The following is an 11,654-nucleotide window of genomic DNA, read 5'->3' on the forward strand; positions in this document are numbered from 1 at the left end:
GCCCACCAACATAGGATTATGCCTGAACGGTAGAAGTGAGTGCCCCCAAAGATACAAAGCCAGTGTTCGCAATGCTTATATTCGTCGAGCGCTTACCCACTGCTCTGAATGGAGCAACGTGAGTAGAGAGTTTGAAAGAGTAACTCAGGTATTGGTGAACAACGGATATAGCAACGCGGAAATAAACGCTGCTATAAGAAGACACTTGGACCGTTGGTATAATTCAGAACCTAGAACAGAAACCACAACACCCCCAATAAAATTATATTACAAATCAACCATGCACAGTGAACATATAAAAGAGGAAAGAATAATGAAAGAAATAATCCGTAAAGGAGTAAAAAGCACTACTCCTAACCAAAACATAAACCTGATAATATTCTACAAAACCAAGAAGACTTCCGAACTCCTTATCAAAAACAGCCCGAAGCCGACGGAGAACCCTCTACAGCAGTCAAGCGTTGTATACATGTACACTTGCCCCCACGAAGGATGTAACCTTCAATGTAAGTACATAGGTATGACGTCGACCAAGCTGACGAGGCGTTTGACATGCCATCTTCAATCTGGTGCCCCTAGGAATCACATGAGACAAGCCCATGACATTACTCTAACAAGAGAAATGTTGAACAAGAATACTTGCATAATAGACAAAACCCAAGATTCAAGAAGATTACAAATTCTTGAGGCAATTCACATAAGAATAGAGCGACCTACCATGAACACCCAAATCACGGAACTATTTACTCTACCCACCATGAGAGTAAGGACAAGACAAGAACATATCGATGCCAACACAGAAGACAATGTCCAACATAACAGGCCAATTACACTGGATTAAACTTTGTGTTTAGATAGGAGATGCCTCGTATGGGCCAATAAGCCTTCTGCAGCCCCTATGTTTATCCCTTATGTATCCCCCCATGTTTTCACCTTCATTGTATTATCACCTGACCTAATGCGGGTATAAAATCAACTAGTATTGTAAGATCTGTTCACTTGAGAATGAACCATGGAGGTTCGAAACGTCGTGCAAATTATACAAATAAGTGTAATACACTCTATAGTAAATCACTTCTTTTCTTCACCTTAAAAGTACGAAAATGAGTTTTGGAGAACTCCTATTTCAATTAAGCCCTGATGCTAAGAAAATAGTTAGAGGGATAGAAGCCCTAAACCAGAAAATAATAAATACAGAATATGCGGTCATATTCAATGAAACATGTTTGAAAGAAAACCTGCTGCCAGTATACACCAATATATATATATATATATATATATATATATATATATATATATATATATATATATATATATATATATATATATATATATATATATATATATATATATATATATTATAATATATATACACACATATATATATATAGGAATCTATATGTGTCTATATATAGACACATATAGATTCTTCTATATAGACATTAGAGAAGATTCAGCAGTACGCCATGCACCAGGCTCGCCACCATTTTCAGTATTCGTCATATCCAAGTCTGCTGTGTGATGCACATGTCTTCTTTCTTCACCACCCTGTAATGAAATATTGTTTGTTACTAATTGTTTTCAATAATACATTATTTTATTATATAATATTTAATTTATTAATTAAAAACCGTTTCCATATTTTAGAAAAAAAAACTAAAACAAGAATCTATATAAAACTATAGAATAGAATAGAATAGAATAATAGAATAGAATCTATATAGAATCTATATATCATATATATATTTATATAAATAAATATATATATATAAATATATATATATATATATATATATATATATATTTATATATATGTGTGTATATCACGAAAATAAACACGTGATTAAGAATGTGACAATGTCAGACCACGGAGGAAGAATGAAACAGGAATTTCCTTAAGTACTTTCGTATATTAAATACATCTTCAGAAGGACCTTCTGAAGATGTATTTATTATACGAAAGTACTTAAGGAAATTCCTGTTTCATTCTTCCTCCGTGGTCTGACATTGTCATATTTATATATATATATATTATTATATCCTGCATTATTCCAGCCCATTATTAGAGATAGTAGCCACCTCTTATTTTGGTTTTCTTTCATTATTAGTGCTCAGAAAATTAAATATATCTACATATTTAGTCAAAATCAGTTACATTATTTTATCTTATTCATAGCATAAATGTTCTCAAAGATTACTAAAAAGAAATTGAATTAGACTACAGCAAATTGGCAAACTTTACCTTGTATCTGTTTCCACCGAGTTTGTTTGGGGCGTTCTTCAACATATCAGCAATACTTGTCTCAACATCTCTTTCAGTTGCATTAGTGTGGGTGTTGATACAGGCTTCTGGAAATTTATAAGAATTAATTAATATATATAATTATAATTCACTTTGCCATTCCCCATTCCACAGTCCTCTCGTCCTTCCCACTTCCCCGTCCCCACATCATCCCCACTATTCCCACTTCCCTGTCCCATCGTCCTCCTTACCATTTTCCCCTCCCCTGTCCCTTCTTCCTCCCCCACCATCTCCCATTCACCTGTCCCTTTGTCCTCCCCAGCATTCCCCTGTCCCCACCATCCCCAACTCCCCAGTCCCCTCGTCCTCCCCACCATTACCCTCTCCTCTGTCCCCTCGTCTTCCCCACCATCCCCCCCTCTCGTCCTCCCCACCATTCCAAACTACCTCATCCGATGCATTCTATAATGATCTGATGCTTCCATCAGAAAATTGGGAACATCAAATGATCTGATATTCCCATCACTGAAAAATAAGAACAGCTAAAAAAATGAAATGAAAAAAATAAAAAAATAAACTATACTCATGAAATGAACAGTATGGTAAACAACACAGCTCAATTTCAATGCAATGTCACACAAAATTATTAAATCGAAATGAAAATAAATTGAAATCTATGAAAATTCAAATTATCAATGCAATCGGAAATATTGAAATATCGCAACATAATATAGTGTGGGTTGCTCTTACGTGCAACAGACGGTGCTGTTTTTCAAAAAAGGCATGGTTTTACCTGTCAGAAGTGTGGCATCTATACTTATACTCACGAAATGAACGGTATGGTAAACAACATAGCTCAATTTAATGCAATGTCACAATAACATTTAATAACAATAATAACAATAACATTTAAATATACTTTAAGATATAATCTAGAAGAAAATAAGAACATTGAAACGGTTCATGAACTCGATTTCAATAAAGGACACTATGGGGAACTTTGAAAAACAGTTAATGAGTATAATTAGACAGACTTGTTGCTAGGCAGAGGAGTAAATAATGAGATATATGGCAAATTTAGCAAAATATACGGCACACAAACATTCATACCCAAACAAAGCAAAATGCTAGGTAAGAACAAAGCAGTTGGCCCGTAGGGGACAGGAGATACCCACAAGACTGGAATACAAGTCATTAACAAGCACACAAGTACTACACCACACAACAACCGCACTACTACCAGAACTGGACGAATCACTACCAAAACAACACATTGCACATCACTACCAAAACAACACAACACAACACAAGCATTGGCAAAGAATTATAGACCAGTTGCACTAACATCCCACATAATAAAATTATTTGAGAGTGATCAGGAGTCAGGTTACTAGTTTTATAGAGACCAATGACCACAATCCAGGCCAACAAGGATTTAGAGCAGGAAGATATTGAAATACCTCTTACAGCTATCTCTCATGTCCTCTACTTGTACAGTACAGCTACTTGACCATTACGACAAAATCACTGAGATATGAGATAATGATGACACTAACCTCATCTACTCAGACTCCAACCCACTCATATTAAATAATGATGTAAACAATAAATTAAAAAAAAATCCACTTATTAATGTCAACCAACAAACTCACACTAAACATAGAAAGGACCTACAACATCTTACTTGGGAGCAAATCAACAAATGCAATTCATCTACAGTTACACAATGTTAACATCAGAAATAAAAAAGATGGTAAGTTCCTTGGTCTATACTTAGATCTGCCCGAAACGCTATGAGTGCTAGTTGCTTTACAAGAATGTATAACTTCAAGTCATTGTACTCTCCCCCAATGTACCTTCTTGTATATAAAGAAAAAATAAATAAATAAACAAACACATAATAAATCAATACTTACTAAATTTTGTCTATTATGTAGCAAAGAAGCAGGTCTACGGAAGGCTTTTCTGTTGAGTTCGAAGCCCAGATTACTCGTGGTCTCTGAAATAAGTTAAAATTATAAGTATAAAATTTATAAAACCAAATAATAAATCCGGTATTGCTCAATTTCAGATGCAGGCGTACTGAATGATATATTAGACTGTCAGCATGGTATTCGATCTGGAAGGTCCAGTGTAACGAATTTACTCAGTTTCTATGATCGAGCCACAGAGATCTATAAAGAATTCTGATCAAGAAAGAGATCTAGGGGTGGTTTTAGATAGAAAACTATAACCTGAGGATCATATTAAGAACATTCTGCGAGGGGCCTATGCTACACTTTTTAACTTTAGAATTGCTTTTAAATACATAGGTCAAAAAGTTTTAAAAGTTTTAAAAGTTTTTTAAACCTCTCGTGTATCATGAGTGTGTTAAAGCTTCAGATGGTGCATTCAGATGATGAATATTACCTAGTTCCTTCATCTGGGAAGAATGAACACATATTGGTGCATTCGGATGATAAAAACTAACTACTGTAGTTCAATTGATCAACAGACTGTATATCATATGCAGACTGTATGTGGATCTGCGGGCCACTTCAAACAACAGCCTGGTGGACCAAGCTCCACCAGGCCTAAAGCACAAAGTGATATAGATGTGATAGAGAAACTAGGTCAAATGGAGGAGTAGGTCTGTATATTAAACAGCACCTGACGTGCACAGAGCTACTAAACTCAATGTGGTGGTAGAGTGGTGGGGGGGGGGAAACATTGCAGAAAAAAACAAAAATACAATTTGGTCAACAAAACAGCATTGTTTAAAATAGAAGACATGGGTTGACATTTTGGGGGTAAGGTAGGTTACATTGAGTTAATTAGTTAGTACTTAGTTTTTATCTTAAACTGGTTGGGAGAGGTACAGTGTTGCTGTGCTGGTGAAAGAACACCTAAAGGTAAATTAAATAATGATTGCGAATCCACAAGAAGTTGACATAATAGCGCTAGATATCTGCAATCAGGATGATAAACTTTCCTTAAAGAATTTGACAAACACTTGCTGATAGGACATGAAGTAAATGAAATGTATGTCAAGTTTTGTGAAATATATGATAAAAGCACAACAAAATTTGTACCAAAGGAGAGATGCAGAACTAGGAAAAGGGGTTTGTTCAACAGAAATTGCGAGAGGGCCTGAGACCCAAACACACACAAATGGAATCAATATATAGCAAGAGGCCAAACCCCCAAACATACAAGCAATGCAAAGATGCGAGAAACAGCAGCAGCAGTAAGGAGAGGGACTTAAGGACCATAAATAAAGTGTGAAAATAAACTCAAGTAAATTTTTTTAACTACTCTCGACAGTGAAGAAAAACAAATATTCAGACGATTTGTGTTAGAATCATTAATCTTACACTTTCGGTCATATTCAACAACACAAATACATACACACACATTCCTGTTGCTGTAGCAAGTGAAGAATTACACACACAGATCACAATAACGTGATGCATCAAATGAACAAATCCACAAGGGCCGTGACGAGGATTCGAACCTGCGTCCGGGAGCATCCCAGACACTGCCTTAATCGACTGAGCTGCAACAGGGTAAAAGGGTTGAAACCGAAGTTCTACTGAACTTACTGGATCCCATAGCCTCTCCGAGGCACAAACCAGGCTTTTACACAACCCCCCCCCCCCTGCACCCGAGCTATGTCAACAGGCCGTTCTCCCTCTTCGCCCTTACATCATCACACACAGATCACAATAACGTGATGCATCAAATGAACAAATCCACAAGGGCCGTGATGAGGATTCAAACCTGTGTCCGGGAGCATCCCAGACACTGCCTTAATCGACTGAGCTACGACAGGGTAAAAGGGTTGAAACCAAACTTCTACTGAACTTCCTGGATCCTTTTACCCTGTTGTAGCTCAGTCGATTTAGGCAGTGTCTGGGATGCTCCCGGACGCAGGTTCAAATCCTCGTCACGGCCCTTGTGGATTTGTTCATTTGATGCATCACGTTACTGTGATCTCTGTGTGTGATGATGTAAGGGCGAAGAGAAAGAACGACCTGTTGACATAGCTCGGGTGCAGGGGGAGGGTTGTGTACAAGCCTTTTTTGTGGCTCGGAGAGGCTATGGGATCCAGTAAGATCGTCCTTCCTTTCCTCCCTAGAATCTGGATGTAGCAGGTGCTCAATTGTCAAAAGTGAAAAAATTTGGTTTGTCTTCCGAATGCACCATATCGGTAAATTTTTACAAGATCTATTATTCTAATAAGGGTTTGATAAAATACAGTAGACTGCCTACTGGTTTTTGGTTGCCAGTTTCCTCAAGTTAATTTCCGTGATTTACACACAAATTTATATACATACAAATACATATACACACATATATAATATATATATATATATATATATATATATATATATATATATATATATATATATATATATATATATATATAAATAAATATATGTATATATATATATATATAAAAACAAGTAAATGAAAATAATTTTACCTTGCACCTAGATCCACCAAGCCTGTACGGCGCGCGTTTCAGTACTTCGGAAATCTAGAACTAGCTAGAATCTCTAATCTGCAATGAAACAATACATATTATTGCACTTACCAAAACATGGATGAATGTAGAAAATACAGAACTATTAGCTGAATATCAAATAAATGGATTTAATCTATTTCACACAGATAGATATATTAGATATTATATTATATTCCTTTCCTCCCTAGAATCTGGATGTAGCAGGTGCTCAATTGTCAAAAGTGAAAAATTTGGTTTATTTAACATACACGCCATAGACCGGCTTGGGGAAAAAAAGTTCGTAAAACCCAGGGGCCATAGACCGGCTTGGGAAAAAAAAGTTCGTAAAACCCAGGGGCCATAGACCGGCTTGGGAAAAAAAAGTTCGTAAAACCCAGGGGCCATAGACCAGCTATGAAAGAAAATTTGAGAAAACCCTGGGGCCATAGAACGGCTATTTAATCCCCTTGAACGGATAATCATCTGTATCAAACCTTATTACAGGTAAAACCAGTAGGCAGTCTACTGTATTTTATCAAACCCTTATTAGAATAATAGATCTCGTAATAATTTTGCAAAAATAGTGGCATTTACTATTTTTAAAAGATTATTAAAAAATTTACCGATATGGTGCATTCGGAAGACAAACCCAATTTTTCACTTTTGACAATTGAGCACCTGCTACATCCAGATTCTAGGGAGGAAAGGAAGGACGATCTTACTGGATCCCATAGCCTCTACGAGGCACAAACCAGGCTTTTACACAACCTCCCCCCCTGCACCCATGCTCAATTGTCAAAAGTGAAAAATTTGGTTTATTTACCATACACGCCATAGACCGGCTTGGGAAAAAAAAGTTCGTAAAACCCAGGGGCCATAGACCGGCTTCGGAAAAAAAAGTTTGTAAAACCCAGGGGCCATAGACCGGCTATGAAAGAAAATTTGAGAAAACCCTGGGGCCATAGAACGGCTATTTAATCCCCTTGAACGGATAATCATCTGTATCAAACCTTATTACAGGTAAAACCAGTAGGCAGTCTACTGTATTTTATCAAACACTTATTAGAATAATAGATCTCGTAATAATTTTGCAAAAATAGTGGCATTTACTATTTTTAAAAGATTATTAAAAAATTTACCGATATGGTGCATTCGGAAGACAAACCCAATTTTTCACTTTTGACAATTGAGCACCTGCTACATCCAGATTCTAGGGAGGAAAGGAAGGACGATCTTACTGGATCCCATAGCCTCTCCGAGGCACAAACCAGGCTTTTACACAACCTCCCCCCCTGCATCCATGCTCAATTGTCAAAAGTTAAAAATTTGGTTTATTTAACATACACGCCATAGACCGGCTTGGGAAAAAAAAGTTCGTAAAACCCAGGGGCCATAGACCGGCTTCGGAAAAAACAGTTTGTAAAACCCAGGGGCCATAGACCGGCTATGAAAGAAAATTTGAGAAAACCCTGGGGCCATAGAACGGCTATTTAATCCTCTTGAACGGATAATCATCTGTATCAAACCTTATTACAGGTAAAACCAGTAGGCAGTCTACTGTATTTTATCAAACCCTTATTAGAATAATAGATCTCGTAATAATTTTGCAAAAATAGTGGCATTTACTATTTTTAAAAGATTATTAAAAAATTTACCGATATGGTGCATTCGGAAGACAAGCCCAATTTTTCACTTTTGACAATTGAGCACCTGCTACATCCAGATTCTAGGGAGGAAAGGAAGGACGATCTTACTGGATCCCATAGCCTCTACGAGGCACAAACCAGGCTTTTACACAACCCCTCCCCTGCACCCGTGCTCAATTGTCAAAAGTGAAAAATTTGGTTTATTTAACATACACGCCATAGACCGGCTTGGGAAAAAAAAGTTCGTAAAACCCAGGGGCCATAGACCGGCTTGGGAAAAAAAAGTTTGTAAAACCCAGGAGCCATAGACCGGCTATGAAAGAAAATTTGAGAAAACCCTGGGGCCATAGAACGGCTATTTAATCCCCTTGAACGGATAATCATCTGTATCAAACCTTATTACAGGTAAAACCAGTAGGCAGTCTACTGTATTTTATCAAACACTTATTAGAATAATAGATCTCGTAATAATTTTGCAAAAATAGTGGCATTTACTTTTTTTAAAAGATTATTAAAAAATTTACCGATATGGTGCATTCGGAAGACAAACCCAATTTTTCACTTTTGACAATTGAGCACCTGCTACATCCAGATTCTAGGGAGGAAAGGAAGGACGATCTTACTGGATCCCATAGCCTCTCCGAGGCACAAACCAGGCTTTTACACAACCCACCCCCCCCCCCCCTGCACCCGAGCTCAATTGTCAAAAGTGAAAAATTGGGTTTGTCTTCCGAATGCACCATATCGGTAAATTTTTTAATAATCTTTTAAAAATAGTAAATGCCACTATTTTTGCAAAATTATTACGAGATCTATTATTCTATAGAATAATGCATATAAATGCATATATGCATATAAATACAAAACAAGTAAATGTAAATAATTTTACCTTGCACCTAGATCCACCAAGCCTGTATGGCGCGCGTTTCAGAACTTCGGAAATCTAGAACTATCTTGAATCTCTAATCTGCAATGAAACAATACATATTATTGCACTTAACAAAACATGGATGAATGGAGAAAATACAGAACTATTAGCTGAATATCAAATAAATGGATTTAATCTATTTCACACAGATAGATATATTAGATATTATATTATATTCCTTTCCTCCCTAGAATCTGGATGTAGCAGGTCCTCAATTGTCAAAAGTGAAAAATTTGGTTTATTTAACATACACGCCATAGACCGGCTTGGGAAAAAAAAGTTCGTAAAACCCAGGGGGCATAGACCGGCTATGAAAGAAAATTTGAGAAAACCCTGGGGCCATAGAACGGCTATTTAATCCCCTTGAACGGGCCTGTGCATGGACCACTGAGGCATCGAAAAAAAACACGGGCCATAGACCGGCCTGGGAAAAAAAAGTTCGTAAAACCCAGGGGCCATAGACTGGCTATTTAATCCCCATGAATGGACATGTGCATGGACCACTGAGGCATCGAAAAAAAACACGGGCCATAGACTGGCTTGGGAAAAAAAAGTTTGTAAAACCCAGGGGCCATAGACCGGCATGGGAAAAAAAAGTTCGTAAAACCCAGGGGCCATAGACCGGCTATGAAAGAAAATTTGAGAAAACCCTGGGGCCATAGAACGGCTATTTAATCCCCTTGAACGGACCTGTGCATGGACCACTGAGGCATAAAAAAAAAACACGGGCCATAGACCGGCCTGGGAAAAAAAAGTTCGTAAAACCCAGGGGCCATAGACCGGCTATTTAATCCCCCTTGAACGGACATGTGCATGGACCACTGAGGCATCGAAAAAAAACACGGGCCATAGACTGGCTTGGGAAAAAAAAGTTTGTAAAACCCAGGGGCCATAGACCGGCATGGGAAAAAAAAGTTCGTAAAACCCAGGGGCCATAGACCGGCTATGAAAGAAAATTTGAGAAAACCCTGGGGCCATAGAACGGCTATTTAATCCCCTTGAACGGACCTGTACATGGACCACTGAGGCATCAAAAAAAAAACACGGGCCATAGACTGGCTTGGGAAAAAAAAGTTCGTAAAACCCAGGGGCCATAGACCGGCTATTTAATCCCCTTGAACGGACATGTGCATGGACCACTGAGGCATCGAAAAAAAACACGGGCCATAGACCGGCTTGGGAAAAAAAAGCTAGGTTAGGCTAGGTAAAAAAGAAAGGAGCTAGGTTAGACTATGTATGTTTAAATCTCTGAATTAAACAGAGCCAGTGTTCAGTCAAATAACTGAATTTATCAAATCTTATCCTTGTATAATATACAAGCTGATGTGAGATCCCTGTCTACAGGTGGACTGGAACTTCTATCAACTAATCCATACATCAAACCTGTCCCTTACAGCCCACAATCTATCATTAGGAAAACCATGTGAGAAATCTTTAAGGAATTCTGATAAAGAAAGAGATCTAGGGGTGGTTCTAAATAGAAAACTATCACCTGAGGACCACATAAAGAACATTGTGTGAGGAGCCTATGCCATGCATTCCAACTTCAGAATTGCTTTTAAATACATGGATGGCGAAATACTAAAGAAATTGTTCACCACTTTTGCTAGTCCAAAGCTAGAATATGCAGCAGTTGTGGGGTGCCCTTATTGTGTACCCATATTGGGGTGCCATCACATTTAAACCAACCAAGCCCACAAATACGTCAACATGGACCAGCATTACACAGTCTAACATACTCTGTCAGATGTAACAACTAAATTTGTGAATTCAAGACCTAATCTATTGCAGAATACAGTGTTAGTACGAGAAAAACATTACTTACATTCGAAGCCGTGTTTTAAAATGGCGGCGGTCTTGTTGTACTGACGCTCCAAACTGTGTGTTCGTTTGCGTATGATGAACGTGTGACAATTTACTACAACAATTATTTAATTATTCTTATTCTTTATTTTACTATTTTTAGGGTACATGAAATTTCCAACTTATTTGCACACAATAATATAATTGCTATGTCATAACCTTTATATATTACGGAAAATACGATGACATGAATGAAGTCAAAGTGAAGTTGAAGTCAAAGTCATTCGCTGAACGTATTAGTCATTTTTTTTCTCCCAAACGATAGGGGATAACAAATCCACAGAGCATATAAGTGTACAGTAAAGTCAATTTTATTCAGGAAAGTACATACATAGTTGATTTACAAACATAATGTTGGATTTATAGATAGAGCTAGTGCATACAATACCTAAAGCCAATATAGTAGGCATATAGCATTTCAGGCAACCGGGCAGTATATATGGACCCCTTACTCAAATCTCTGAATATGTTAGATATTAAGTCCCTGCA

This window comes from Procambarus clarkii, chromosome 57, assembly GCF_040958095.1.
Source record: "Procambarus clarkii isolate CNS0578487 chromosome 57, FALCON_Pclarkii_2.0, whole genome shotgun sequence".
Lineage (NCBI taxonomy): Eukaryota > Metazoa > Arthropoda > Malacostraca > Decapoda > Cambaridae > Procambarus > Procambarus clarkii.